General features: G+C 44.4%; 1 protein-coding gene across 1 annotated transcript in view; it reads left to right on the plus strand.

Moving 5' to 3' along the window:
* The first annotated feature begins 10953 nt into the window (after positions 1-10953).
* The window catches only part of CRISPLD2 (cysteine rich secretory protein LCCL domain containing 2), a 54646-nt gene continuing 50378 nt past the window's right edge, over positions 10954-15221 (plus strand). Inside the window, exon 1 of the mRNA XM_067471169.1 lies at positions 10954-11267. The gene's annotated coding sequence lies outside the window, so the exon portion shown is untranslated. The remainder of the gene's footprint in view (positions 11268-15221) is intronic.

A 15221-nucleotide genomic window follows, 5' to 3' on the forward strand; every position in this document is an offset into this window, starting at 1 on the left:
TGGCAGAATATTACGATAGGAAAATGAGCCAACAATGTGATGTGGCGGCAAAAAAAGCCAATGGGATTTTGACCTGCATCAATAGGAGCATAGTGTCTAGATCTAGGGAAGTAATGCTACCCCTCTATTCCACTTTGGTTAGACCACACCTGGAATATTGTGTCCAATTCTGGGCACCACAATTCAAGTTAGATATTGACAAGCTGGAATGTGTCCAGGGGAGGGCGACTCAAATGATCAAGGGTCTGGAGAACAAGCCCTATGAGGAGCGGCTTAAGGAGCTGGCCATGTTTAACCTGAAGAAGAGAAGGCTGAGAGGAGATATGATAGCCATATATAAATATGTGAGAGGAAGCCACAGGGAGGAGGGAGCAAGCTTGTTTTCTGCTTCCCTGGAGACTAGGACGCGGAACAATGTCTTCAAACTACAAGAGAGGAGATTCCATCTGAACACGAGGAAGAACTTTCTGATTGTGAGAGCCGTTCAGCAGTGGAACTCTCTGCCCCAGAGTGTGGTGGAGGCTCCTTCTTTGGAAGCTTCTAAACAGAGGCTGGATGGCCATCTGTCAGGGGTGATTTGAATGCAATATTCCTGCTTCTTGGCAGGGGGTTGGACTGGATGGCCCATGAGGTCTCTTCCAACTCTTTGATTCTATGATTCTTTATATAAAATAATGCAGATGTTAATTGAATCCCACTCTTGGCAACCAATTTCTTTTAAAGGAGCCGAATGTGCGAGTGACTTCATTTGGGTTGAGTTTCCCATTTTTTTTTTTTGCGCCATGGAGTGTGCAATTGAACAAGCGATTGGCAAGTATCGGCTTTTGGGGCCCTGGCAGGGCTTAGCCAACCTCTGTTGAGCAATGCCCTATCATTATCCCCTAACCACAATTGGGGTTTGTGTTACGTGGGCTACGCAGTCCCACATTCCTTGGCGAAGAACAAACTGAATGTTGCCTTCAGAGAACTTTGCCATAACAGTCTGTCTGGACATCAGTCAAAGATTACAAAAATGCATGCTTTTGGGGGTTTGTGCTGATAAAACCAGTCTCAAAGAGCTGCTTCAGATACAGGGACCCCAGGCCAGAGAATGAATTTCAACAGGGAGAAACATACAAAAACAACAATAACAATAACATTGGGTTGTTGTGATTTTTCCATGCTGTCTGGCATTGTTCCAGAAGTACTGTCTCCTGACGTTTCGCCTGCATCTATGGCAGGCATCCTCAGAGGTTGTGAGATCTATTGGAAACTAGGAAAATTGGGTTTATTTTTCTGTGGAATGATGTCCAGTGTGGGAGAAATAAGCAAGTGTGAATGCTTTCTGGAATTCCCCTGCTTTTTGAGTGTTGCTCTTTTTTTCTGTCCTTATTTTGGTTACCATTAAAAAAAAACCCTGTAAAATAAGGACAGTAAAAAAAGGGAATTCTGGAGAATTTATTTATTTATTTATTTATTTATTTGTGACATTTATATGCCGCCCTTCTCACCCCGAAGGAGACTCAAAGCGGCTTACAAGGTATATATTACATACAATATATTATATTATTAGCATAGTACAATATCAGCATTAAACATTGCTATATTGCACCATACCATTATATTGTAACATTATTAGTAATATTACATGTAATATAAATATATAATTATAATATCATATTATTATTATATTGCATTACATTATAATATTATAAATATTATATGTATATACAATATATTATATTATATTAATATTATATTAGAATAGCAGAGGAGACAAGGTGGAACTGTCCCCTGGCCCCCTCTCTTCACTCTGGCCCAGAGCGATAGTTGGTGCTGGAGGGATGAGTCTCCAGCTGATGGCATATCTAGGAGACACGATGGAACTGTCCCCTGGCCTCCCCTCTCTTCAGTCTTCAGTCAGGGCCAGCTAACACCTCCAAACAGGGGTGGCTCAACCCATTACACAAAGTAAGCATTTGCAGTATAGTTGATTTTACCCAGGGGCGCTCTTGAGGCGCTCTTGGGGGAAAATAGACCTTGACATATGTGAGTTGTAGTTACTGGGATGTATAGTTCACTTACAATCAAAGAGCATTCTGAACTCCACCAATTATGGAATTGAACCAAATATGGCACACAGAACTCCCACGACAAACAGAAAATATATATCAGTGATTGGTTGGGGGGGGGGGGGCACCAAAATACTGTGTGCTTACTGTTGAAAATTACCTAGGGCCGCCTCTGCCTCCAAACAAAGGATGCCCCCAGGCAGCAATCAGCCAGGCATTATCAGAGATTGTGAGGTCTGTTAGAAAGTGGGATTTATATATCTGTGGAATGTCCAGAGTAGTAATAATAATAATAATAATAATAATTCCACCCTGCTCCTCTAGGGGACTCAAGAGTGGATTATAGCATTTACAGCAGACTTAGACCCCATCACACTAGAGAATGAATCCACTTTAAATCCAGTTGCTGCATCCTGAAGAATTCTGACATTTGTAGTTTAGAGAGGAGTCTTTAACAGCCTCACTAAACTACAAACCCCAGAATTCTGCAGGAGGCAGAAACCAGATTTAAAGTGGATTCATTCTCTAGGGTAATGAAGTACATAGGCAAACATACTATGGCTTTACAATAACATACAATGAGACACACAAGCAAAGGCAGAGGCTTCTCCTTTAATTTCCGGCTTCTGGAGGTGGTGCTCGTCTCTGGCTCTGGGGGAGGTACTTTCTACATTTTCAAGCAGAGGAGCCTTGTTTGGCTGGCAAGATTGCTTGGAGCATCGCTGTGTCTTTTCCCAGCAAATTTATCCCACCTATTTATCTACTCACATTCACATATTTTCGAATTGCTAGGTTGGTAGGAGCTAGGGCTAACAGCAGGAGCTCATCCCTTTTTGCAGATTTGAACTGCCAACCTTCAGGTCAGAATCCACTTTAAATCTGGTTTCAGGTCAGCTTTTCAGCAGCACAAGGGTTTAACTCATTGTGCCACCACAATTACAGTTGGACAATACAACTGAAATGCATAGATACGGGATGGCTTAAAAACAGTACGAATGAAAGGGATCTAGAAGTGTTAGTAGACCATTAACTGAACTTGAGTGATTCGGCAGCTCAAAAGTCCAAAAGCACCTGGAGGGGCCAAGTTTGCCCATGCCTGGGATAGAGGATTCCCAATCTGTATTCAGCTCTATATTAGGTTCTGGATCACTCATCCTTCCCCTTCATAACCAATACTGTCCTTATTTTCCCCATCCTGAAATTTAAGAAAGAACAATTTTGTTCTTGGCTTGTAAAAATCCCCTTGACCAGTTCTTTTTCTTGGATCTGCTTTCATTAGGACACACCCTTCCCAACCAGAAGTCTCCTCCTTGTCCCTTCTGCTAAGGTCTCGCACCAAAAGTTTGGAATGGCTTCAGAGCACGGTCCAAAGAGCGGATTAAGGAGCAGCTTTTACAGTGTATTATGGTGTCTACTTGTAAGCACAATTTCTCAACAACAACAAAAGGCTTCCAGAAATTCCATCTTCTGGCTCTGCTCCGTTGCTGAAGAAGTGCATCGATTTCTTCTTTCTTTATTTTATTTTATTTATTTAGAACTTTTATATACCGGTCTTCTCACCTCCGGAGAGGGACTCAGGCCGGTTTACAACAAGATTCATGAACAGTAGTTTAAAAACATCACACCCCATAACATTCCAATACATAAAATACATTAAAAAGCAATCATAAGCAATCATAAGCCCAAGTCGTCAAAGAGAAACAAAATTCATTATTCATTACCATCCGTCCATGTGGTCAAAAGTTATTGACTTACTCATCAAATGCTAAATTCCAGAGCCAGGTCTTCACCAATTTTCTAAAAGTCAGGAGAGAAGGTGCAGTTCTAATCTCCAGTGGGAGAGGTTCCAGAGCTGAGGGGTCACCACCGAGAAGGCCCTGTCCCTCGTCCTCACCAGACGCATCTGCGAGGGTGGTGGGACCGAGAGCAGGGCCCCTCCAGAGGATCTTAACAACCTTGATGCTTCATAGGGGAGAATCCGTTCGGACAGGTAAACTGGGCCGGAGTCGTTTAGGGATTTATAGGTCAACACCAGCACTTTGAATTGTGCTCGGAAGCTGATTGGCAGCCAGTGGAGCTGGCGCAACAGAGGAGTAGTATGCTCCCTGTACCCTGTTCCTGTTAGTAATCTGGCTGCCGCTCGTTGGACTAGTTGAAGCTTCCGGGCAGTCTTCAGAGGTAACCCCACATAGAGAGCGTTGCAGTAGTCTATACAGGATGTAACCAGAGCATGGACCACCGTGGTTTTGATTCAAGGCTCATGTTTAGGAAGCCAGAATTCTCCAAAGGCATGCCTCTCTTTGTCATTTTACATGGTTACGGTCTATAAGGCCCAACATGACTTGGGTCAAGTTTATATGGTGGTATTGGACTGGAGGACCTACAAATGCCTAGAATCATGGAGTCATAGAGTTGGAAGAGACCTGGTGGGCCATCCAGTCCAACCCCATTCTGCAAAGAAGCAGGAGAATTGCATTCAAAGCAGATGGTCATCCAGCCTCTGTTTAAAAGCCTCCATAGAAGGAGCCTCCACCACACTTCAGGGCAGAGAGTTCCACTGCTGAACAGCCCTCACAGTCAGAAAGTTTGTCCTAATGTGCCATCACCTTTCCTGTAGTTTGAAGCCATTGCTCCACATCCTAACTAGAGAAATGTACACTTTCTTGGATGTCCAACATAATTCTTATGTTCAACTTTGGTCCTTCAGCATGATTGTATGGTCAACTTAGGTCCTACGGCATGAAGGTATAGTCAACTTCAGGCTTCCAATGTGCCTCCATGGCCAATTTTGCTCCTCCACCATAAATCTATGGTCAACTTTGCTTGGGATTTTGGCCTGCATCAATAGGAGCATAGTGTCTGGATCTAGGGAAGTAATGTTACCCCTCTATTCTGCTTTGGTTAGACCACACCTGGAATATTGTGTCCAATTCTGGGCACCACAATTCAAGAAAGATATTGACAAGCTGGAATGTGTCCAGAGGAGGACGACTAAAATGATCAAAGGTCTGGAGAACAAGCCCTATGAGGAGCGGCTTAAGGAGCTGGGCATGTTTAGCCTGAAGAAGAGAAGGCTGAGAGGAGATATGATAGCCATGTATAAATATGTGAGAAGAAGCCACAGGGAGGAGGGAGCAGGCTTGTTTTCTGCTTCCTTGGAGACTAGGACGCGGAACAATGGCTTCAAACTACAAGAGAGGAGATTCCATCTGAACACGAGGAAGAACTTCCTGACTGTGAGAGCCGTTCAGCAGTGGAACTCTCTGCCCCGGAGTGTGGTGGAGGCTCCTTCTTTGGAAGCTTTTAAACAGAGGCTGGATGGCCATCTGTCAGGGGTGATTTGAATGCAATATTCCTGCTTCTTGGCAGGGGATTGGACTGGATGGCCCATGAAGTCTCCTCCAACTCTAGGATTCTATGATTCTATGATTCTGCAACATGAATCTATAGTCAACTTTTGATGGAGGTTGATCATAGATTCATACTGGAGGACCTAGAAATTCCTACAGAGGTCATATTAATCAAATCAGCCAATAATCATATCTGCAAAAGTTAAATCCGCAAATGTGGAGGGCAGAGACCATATGCAATAATTAGTAATACATTTGCCCAATTTGGGTTTTCCATGCAGAGTTGTGTTCAATGGTAACACTACAACTGGACTTAATGAACAACTGGATACACAACCAAAGGCATATCCATGCATTCATGCATCCGGTGGCACCATTATGCATCCTTGAACAAAAATGCCCATATACAATAGAGTCTCCCTTATCCGACCTTCGTTTATCTGACATTCTGTCTTATCCGATGTTCTTATCCAACGCTCTCCTTTTCCTCCAGCATTTTCCCTTCAATTAAAGAAGCACTCCCCAACTCTATCCTCATTGCCAATAAGTGAAAAAGGCAAGACAAGAAGGAGGAGGAGGAGGAGGGAGGAAAGGGGGAAAAGAAGCAGGACCGGAAGTGGAAGCGTCCTCCCTTCTTCTCTCTGATTTCCACGCTCCTCTTCTGCATCTGGGCACTTCCTGCTGGGCTGCTCTAGTCCCGAGGCATTGCCTTGCCTTAACCCAGTGTTTCTCAACCTGGGGGTCGAGACCCCTGTGGGGGTCGCGAAGGGGTATCTGAGGGGTCACCAAAGACCATCAGAAAACATAGTATTTTCTGTTGGTCATGGGGGTTATGTGTGGAAAGTTTGGTCCAATTCTATCATTGGTGGGGTTCAGAATGCTATTTCATTGTGGGTGAACTATAAATCCCAACAACTACAACTCCCAAATGGTAAGGCCTATTTTCTCCAAACTCTACCAGTGTTCACATTTGGGCATATTGAGTATTTGTGCCAAGTTTGATCCAGATCCATCATTGCTTGAGTCCACAGTCTGGATATAGATGAACTACAACTCCAAAAATTCAAGGTCAATGTCCAGCAGACCTTCCCAATATTTTCTCTTGGTCATGGGAATTCTGTGTGCCATGTTTGATTCAATTCCATCATTGATGGAGTTCAGAAGGCTCTTTGATTTAAGGTGAACTATAAATCCCAGCAACTCCAAGATTACCAAATGACAAAATCAATCACCCTCAACCCCACCAGTATTCAAATTTTGGGCATATCGGGTATTTGTGCCAAATTTGGTCCAGTGATTGAAAATACATCCTGCATATCAGATATTTACATTACAATTCATAACAGTAGCAAAATTACAGTTATGAAGTAGCAATGAAAATAACGTTATGGTTGGGGGTCACAACAACATGAGAACCTGTACTAAGGGGTCGCGGCATTAGGAAGGTTGAGAACCACTGCTTTAACCCTTTGACTCCCTGTTGTTAGTATTCCAGTGTCTAGCACCGCGTTGGATGGGTAACAATAGGAGACTCCCTATTATCTGACATATTTGTTTATTTGATGTTCTGCCGACCTGTTTATGTCGGATAAGTGAGACTCTACTGTATATTTTTTTAAATTATCTTTATTCACATTTTTCCATTTTACAGTGAAAGAGGGTGAACAATTTGGTTTATAGAAAAAAAAAGATAGAAAGAAAGAAAAGGAGAAAAAAGAAAAAAAAAGGAAAATTAGGGATAAGTTGGTTGGGGTAATAGAGTATTGGGAAGGAAATGTGGGAAGTGGGAAAGGGGTCTAATGAAAGGAATAAATGGGGTAAAACTAAAAAAAAATGAAGTGGAGTGGGGTGCTTCCAGTGCGATCCACAAAGATTTAGTCTTTTAAATAAACAAAAAAATTCCTTCTGTCATATGCTGACTTCTTGTTAAGATCCTTTCCTTTTTATTTTTGTTAAATTTGAAGTTTCATTTTTCCTGCAAGTATTTTTTCAAAGGTTCCCAACTGATATAGTTTCTTTTATTAATATTTTCCATTAATTGTGATAGCTTGTCCATATTCATATATTCTATGGATTTAGCTATCCAGTCTTCTATTGCAGGTGACTCTTTTCTTTTCCAAGTCTGGGCTACAATAATTCTTGCTGCCGCTGTCAAGTAAAACAAAATCTTCTCCTCATTCTTCTCCAGCTTGAAGTTTATTAAATTTAATAAATAATATTCCGGTTTCAAATCATATTTAACCCTAATTATTTTGAGCATGTTTATGAATTGAAGTCCAGTATTTCTTTATTATTTTACATCCCCACCATAGGTGGAAGTAGGTTCCTATTTCTTTCCCGCATTTCCAGCATTTGTTGTTATAATTTTTGTAAAATTTGGATAATTGGACCGGTGTACCAATTTTCTTTTATGTTTACTGCCTTCATATATCTTAATCCGATTTTCCATACCTGTTCCCACTCCTTTAATAAAATTTAATGCCCGACATCAATCGCCCACTTAATCATATTGTCCATTATCAAGTCTTTCTCTGTATCCCATTCTAATAATTTTTGATAAAGTATTCTAAAGTATTCACTGTATGTGGATTTGGAACTTGGGGTGAATTAACATAACTTGGTAATGCAGAATTAAAAGGAAATTAAATCCTCACTCACCCATGGCTGAAGCCCTTTGGTGAGGCAGCAGAGCTCCCCCTAAAGTTTATTTTATTTATTTTATTTATTTGGGGTGCTTCTACCCCGCCCTTCTCAACCCCCTAGGGGGGACTCAGGGCGGCTTACAAAAGGCACAATTTGATGCCCAACAATTCACAAAATACAATATACAAAATTACATATAACGTCAACAGTTATAACTAATTAAAACAATCAAAACAGTACAATCGCAGCAATAAAATCATCTTGTGGTCAATGTTCGCCAATTCATAAATCCGTAATCCATCTAGCATCGTCATTGTCCTTTCCTACTCTGGTCGTCATTGTCTTTGCCCATTTGCCAGCTTACCCGAAGGCCTGGTCCCACATCCAGGTTTTTAGCTTCCTTCTGAAAGAGAGGAGGGATGTTGATGACCTAATCTCCCTGGGGAGTGCATTCCACAGGCGAGGGGCCACCACCGAGAAGGCCCTGTCCCTTGTCCCCACCAGTCTCACTTGTGATAAAGGTGGGGTTGAGAGCAGGGCCTCCCCAGCAGATCTTAAACTCCAAGGTGGGACGTAGAAGGAGATACGTTCGGACAGGTACGCTGGGCCAGAGCCGTAAAGGGTTTTGTAGGTCAAAACCAGCACTTTGAATTGTGCTCGGAACTGGATCGGCAGCCAGTGGAGCTGACATAGCAGGGGGGCGGCATGCTCCCTGTATGACACTCTGGTGAGTAGTCTAGCCGCCGCCCGTTGGACTAATTGAAGTTTCCGAACAGTCTTCAAAGGCAACCCCACGTAGAGCGCGTTGCAGTAATCTATTCGGGATGTAGCAAGAGCGTGGACCACTGTGGCCAGATCCGACTTCCCAAGGTACGGGCGCAGCTGGCGCACAAGTTTTAATTGTGCAAAAGCTCTCCCAGCCACCGGCGAGACCTGGGGTTCCAGGCTCAGCGATGAGTCCAGGATCACTCCCAAGCTGCGAACCTGCATCTTCAGGGGGAGTGTAACCCCATCTAACACAGGCTGTAACCCTATGCCCTGTTCGGTCTTACGACTGACCAGTAGGACCTCTGTCTTGTCTGGATTCAATTTCAATTTGTTAGCTCTCATCCGGTCCGACACAGCGGCCAAGCACCGGTTCAAGGTCTGGACAGCCTCCTTGGTAACAGGTGAGAAGGAGTGACAGATTTGGACATCATCTGCATAGAGATAACATCTTAGTCCGAAACTCCGGATGATCTCTCCCAGCGGCTTCATATAGATGTTGAACAACGTCGGGGACAGAATTGATCCCTGTGGGACCCCACACGACAACGGTTGTGGGGCCAAACAGGTGTCACCCAGTAACACCTTCTGGGACTGTCCCTCAAGGAAGGACCGGAGCCGCTGCAAAGCAGTACCCCAAGTCCCATATTCCTCCACCACACATCATGTTTGCTCTTTGGATGTGCCAGTCTGCTGGGCAGGCAATCAAACCTCAGTGCCAATTTCCTGCTGATTTCATCATGCCCTTCTTTTGTGATTCATTCTGATGTGAACCCATATCCGGGAAAGTTTTGCAAAACCTGGCAGTTGCATGATCACAAATGGGCCTCGATTTGGCCTTGATTTGGCAATTGAAACAGAGAGAGAGCCTGCAGATCTATTCACTTTATGGGGTTTTCTTGGCAAGATTGGTTCTGAAAAGGTTGGCCATTGGGTTCTCCTGAGGCTGAGAGAGTGTGACATGCCTAAGGTCATCCAGTGGGTTTCACAGCTGAGTAGAGATTTGGACCCTGGTCTCCATACTCCCAACATTGAGCCAACTCCCCCAAATAGTAACTCTTAGCCGTGAAAGATGCAGCCGATCAAGGAAACAACCATTCCCTCTCCATTCTCTCATCAACTTTGGATAGAAATTATTAAGGCACAAAATACAGTCTGAAATACATTTTGGAACATCTCAATTTTTTTAGCCAATTAAAAACTGCTAGAGCAGAAGACTCTGTATTTCAGAAGCTAGGAGTGATACAGGGCAGTCAAAATAGTGCCAAGCTGCACTCATTCTAGAGCAACCCCCTGGGGGGGGTCTCGAGGGGGTGTCAGAGGGGTCACCGAAGACCATCAGAAAACACAATATTTTCTGTTGGTCAAGGGGGTTCCATGTGTCAAGTTTGGTCCAATTCTATTGTTGGTGGAGTTCAGAAAACTCTTTGATTGTACGCAAACTATAAATCCCAGTAATTACAAATCCCAAAGGTCAATGTCTATTTTCCTCAAACTCCACCAGTGCTCACATTTGGGCATATGGAATATTTGTGCCAAGTTTGGTCAGGATCCACCATTGTTTGAGTCCACAGTGCTCTCTGGATGTAGGTGAACTACAACTCTAAAACTCAAGGTCAATCCCCACCAAACCCTGCCAGTATTTTCATGGGAGTTCATGGGAGTTATGCGTGCCAAATTTGGTTCAATTCCATCATTGGTGGAGTTCAGGATGCTCTTTAATTGTAGCGAACTATAAATCCCAGAAACTACAACTCCCAAATGACAAATCACTCCCCCTAACCCCACGAGTATTCAGATTTGGGTGTATCGGTTATTTGTGCCCAGATTGGTACAGTGAATGAAAATACACCCTGCATATCAGATATTTACGTTACGATTCATAACAATAGCAAAATTACAGTTATGAAGTAGCAACAAAAGTAATTTTATGGTCGGGGGTCACCACCACATGAGGAACTATATTAAGGGGTCTCAGTATTAGAAAGGTTGAGAACCACTGTTCTAGAGTGTAGATACACCAACAGGATGGCACTATACAACCAAAGGCCTCCTTCCTTTTGAATTCAGCCTCCTTCACTCTCTCTCCCGAGCCAAGTTTTTGCTCTGCTCTTGAAAAAACACACACAATCCTCCAGGCCAAGCATCAATGCTGGCTTAAGTAAATGCAGCTTCCAGGGATATGTCAAGCAAGATCTTCGAATCTACCCATATTTTGACCGAAGGGGAGGAGAAGCAAGGCAGGGGGAGGAGGAAAGAAGGAAGGGAGGATGATATAAAGGCAACAGAGGAGACACTCTTGTGCCCCAGTTGCTCTGAAAGCCCTGGGAGAGAAGGAGAGAGGTCCTTCGCCTCCCCTGGCTTCCCAGCTCTTGAAATAGAAAGAAAGCAGGTCCTTCTCTTTGGTGCCAAAAGGACTCAGAGGAGCAAAGCAGAAGGATCACCGTTGTTTGCAACCGTAAGTGCCATTTCTTGGACTGCCTGTCTTTTGCTGAGAGACGATGGGGAAGATGTTTGACTGTCAGAGAGAGAGAGTTTGAGAGAGAGAGAGAGAGAGAGAGAGAGAGAGATTCCCATTGCTTTCCATCCATCCTGCATGATGGATTTCTTTATGGCAGTGGAAGGGAAAAGGATCTTTGGCATTTTTAATCCCCTGAAAAGAAAACTTATTGATCTTCAGCAATTGGTAGAGAGAAATGTTAGAGATTAACTTTAGATGAATCGAGATTATTTGACTGTTTATTCCTTCTTCCCCGTTCCTCCTACCCTCCTTCCTTTCCTTTCCTTTCCACTCTTTTTCTTTCCCTTCCTTCCTTCCTTCTTTCCTTCCTTCCTCTCTCCCTTCCTTTTTCCCTTCCTTCCTTCCTTCCTTCCTTCCCACCTCCCTCCCTTCTTCCTTTCCTTTCCTTTCCTTTCCTTCTTCCATCCCTCCCCCCTTCCTTCCTTCCTTCCTTCCTTCCTTCCTTCCTTCCTTCCTTCCTTCCCTCTTCCCTTCCTTCCTTCCTTCCTTCCTTCCTTCCTTCCTTCCCTTCTTTCCTTCTTCCCTTCCTCCTTCCCTCCCTCCCTCCTTTCCTTCCTTTCCTTTCCTTCCTTCTTCCTTCCTTCTTCCCTTCCTTCCTTCCCTCCCTTCCCTTTCTTTCCTTTCCTTTGCTTCCTTCTTCCTTCCTTCTTCCCTCCCTCACTCACTCACTCCCTTCCCTTCCTTCTTCCCTTCCTTCCTTCCTTCCTTCCTTCCTTCCTTCCTTCCTTCCTTTCTTTTTTGGGAGAATTCATAGAGGTGGCTGGTCTAGACATCATGTTAGAATCAGACAACCCAGCAATCACTCTGAGGCTTCATGTATACCGCAGAATTTACACAGTTTGACTTGATTCAAGGCTATGGGATCCTGGGAGCTGTAGTTTTTCAAGGTCTTGACTCTTCTCTGCTAAAGAGTGTTGGGGTTTTGGACAGCTTTTGACTACAATCCCTACTAGCCCCAACTTACCCAGCAAGCTGCCCAAGGCATAGTTGAACCCAAGTTCCAAATGTTCCTCTACCCCACCTTTGAGGTCCATTCTACGAAGTGGGCTTATACCAATACTTCCCCAAATTCCTCTGTTGCTTTTTCCTATTTTATTGACTAATGATGTCTTCTTTGGACAAGGGAGGTGTGCATTTTAGCTCCTTTGCGTACTGTAGGAGTTGCAGTCCCGTCAGCCCTTCATGTGAGAGGATTTTGGAGCCCCCGGTGGCGCAGTGGGTTAAACCCCTGCGCTGGCAGGACTGAAGACCGACAGGTCACAGGTTCGAATCCGGGGAGAGGCAGATGAGCTCCCTCTATTAGCTCCAGCTCCTCATGCGGGGACATGAGAGAAGCCTCCCACAAGGATGATAAAAACATCAAATCATCCGGGCGTCCCGTGGGCAACGTCCTTGCAGACGGCCAATTCTCTCACACCAGAAGCGACTTGCAGTTTCTCAAGTTGCTCCTGACATGACAAAAAACAAAACAAAACTGGGGATTTTTTTCGAGCGGACCTGCACATAAATGCTCCCCGCAGGTCCAATCCTATTTAGATTTGACTCAGTCCTAAAAGTTCATTGGGTTCTATTCTTGTGGAAATTGCAGCTTTAATGGCATGAGTGTGAAGCCTCTTTGGCAGGAGGATGGTCAGTGCTATGGAACAGCTGGAGAACATGCTGTTCGGTCCCGCAATTGTGCAATTGGCCAAGAGCAAAAGCAGGCATAATGCCACGAAAGCAATCCTTCATTCGTATCTTAAGCCCCGCTCTCTCTGTATATGATAACGAACAACCTCTTAAGCCTTTGGTTAAATGAACATGCAACTTCCATTTGGAAGGCTTATTTGATAATACGGACGGGTGAATGTGCAGCAAGGCTAGGGATGGAGACCGGAGCCCATTATGAACTGCTGGGTCTTTGAGACTCATACATTCCCACCTCAAAAGCCAATGCAATCTTAGGTTGCATCAATAGAAGCTGGATATACTAAGCCTGGAGAAGAGAAGGCTGAGAGGGAGCATGGCTCTATGATAGGCAACCTATGACTGCCCTGAGAGCTGCAACTTCCACAAGATGAAGGCAGGATCATCAAGTTTGCAGACGACACCAAATTGGGAGGGATAGCCAATACTCCAGAGGACAGGAGCAGGATTCAAAACGATCTTGACAGATTAGAGAGATGGGCCAAAACTAACAAAATGAAGTTCAACAGGGACAAATGCAAGATACTCCACTTAGGCAGGAAAAACGAAATGCAAAGATACGGAATGGGGGACAATACCTGGCTCGAGAGCAGTACGTGTGAAAAAGATCTTGGAGTCCTTGTGGACAACAAGTTAAACATGAGCCAACAATGTGATATGGTGGGGAAAAAGCCAATGGGATTTTGGCCTGCATCAATAGGAGCATAGTGTCTAGATCTAAGGAAGTCATGCTACCCCTCTATTCTGCTTTGGTTAGACCACACCTGGAATATTGTGTCCAATTCTGGGCACCACAATTCAAGAGAGATATTGACAAGCTGGAATGTGTCCAGAGGAGGGCGACTAAAATGATCAAGGGTCTGGAGAGCAAGCCCTATGAGGAACAGCTTAAAGAGCTAGGCATGTTTAGCCTGAAGAAGAGAAGGCTGAGAGGAGATATGATAGCCATGAATAAATATGTGAGAGGAAGCCACAGGGAGGAGGGAGCAAGCTTGTTTTCCGCTTCTTTGGAGACTAGGACGTGGAACAATGGCTTCAAACTACAAGAGAGGAGATTCCATCTGAACATGAGGAGGAACTTCCTGACTGTGAGAGCTGTTGAGCAGTGGAACTCTCTGCCCCGGAGTGTGGTGGAGGCTCCTTCTTTGGAAGCTTTTAAACAGAGGCTGGATGGCCATCTGTCAGGGGTGATTTGAATGCAATATTCCTGCTTCTTGGCAGGAGGTTGGACTGGATGGCCCATGAGGTCTCTTCCACTCTTCCAACTTTTTGATTCTATGACTCTATGATTCTATGAGCCTATCCCTTCCTTCCCCAAAGTCTCCCAAGTCCTTCTCCACGTGAAGCATCTCCTCCTGTCTTGGCACCAGGGCTCTCCTCCCTCTTCCTTTCTGTCGACTCATGGCTTTCTGAGCCATCCCAGATGTTGCCGGATTCAAAAGGAGGTCACTCTCTCTTTCTCTCTCTCTCTCTCTGCCCAGCCTCCCTTCCCCCTTTCCCCCACTCACTCCCTCCTTTTCGCTTCAAACAAAAGCCAAGTTTACTCAGCTGCTTCGCTTCGAGGGCCGCAAGATGCTTCCAAAGGAACTCAAGGCGCATTCCAAGGAGCCGCTTCCAAGCTCCAATGCAATTTTCTTTGTGGGTTTTGGATGGCCTCCCTCTAACGCTGCAACCTGTCATCACTTGCTGGACCCAACTCTAGAGGGTCGGTTGGATCATTGATATTCTTCACAGGTTCCTATGGATTCCATACATCTGCTGAACTCCTATTGATCTACTAGGTCTACTCTACTCAGGTCTTAGATATGTTTTCCATACATCTCCTGAAGCCCTATTGATCTAGTAGGCCTGGGTAAGCTTCAGCCCTCCAGGTGTTTTGGACTTCAACTCCTACAATTTTGGACTTCAACTCCCAGTAGGCTGTTAGGAATTGTGGGAGTTGAAGTCCAAAACACCTGGAGGGTCCAAATTTTCCCAGGCCTGATCTAGTAGGTCTAATCTACTCAGGACTTACATGTGGATTTCATACATCTGCTGAAGTCCTTTTGATCTAGTAGGTCTACTCTACTTAGGACTTACATATGGATTCCACACATTTGCTGAAGTCCTATTGATCTAGTCAGGAATTACACATGGATTCCATAGACCTGCTGAAGTCCTATCGATCTAGTAGGTCTACTCAGGACTTATGTGTGGATTGATTCC

This window comes from Anolis sagrei, chromosome 8, assembly GCF_037176765.1.
Source record: "Anolis sagrei isolate rAnoSag1 chromosome 8, rAnoSag1.mat, whole genome shotgun sequence".
In the NCBI taxonomy this organism is placed as follows: domain Eukaryota; kingdom Metazoa; phylum Chordata; class Lepidosauria; order Squamata; family Dactyloidae; genus Anolis; species Anolis sagrei.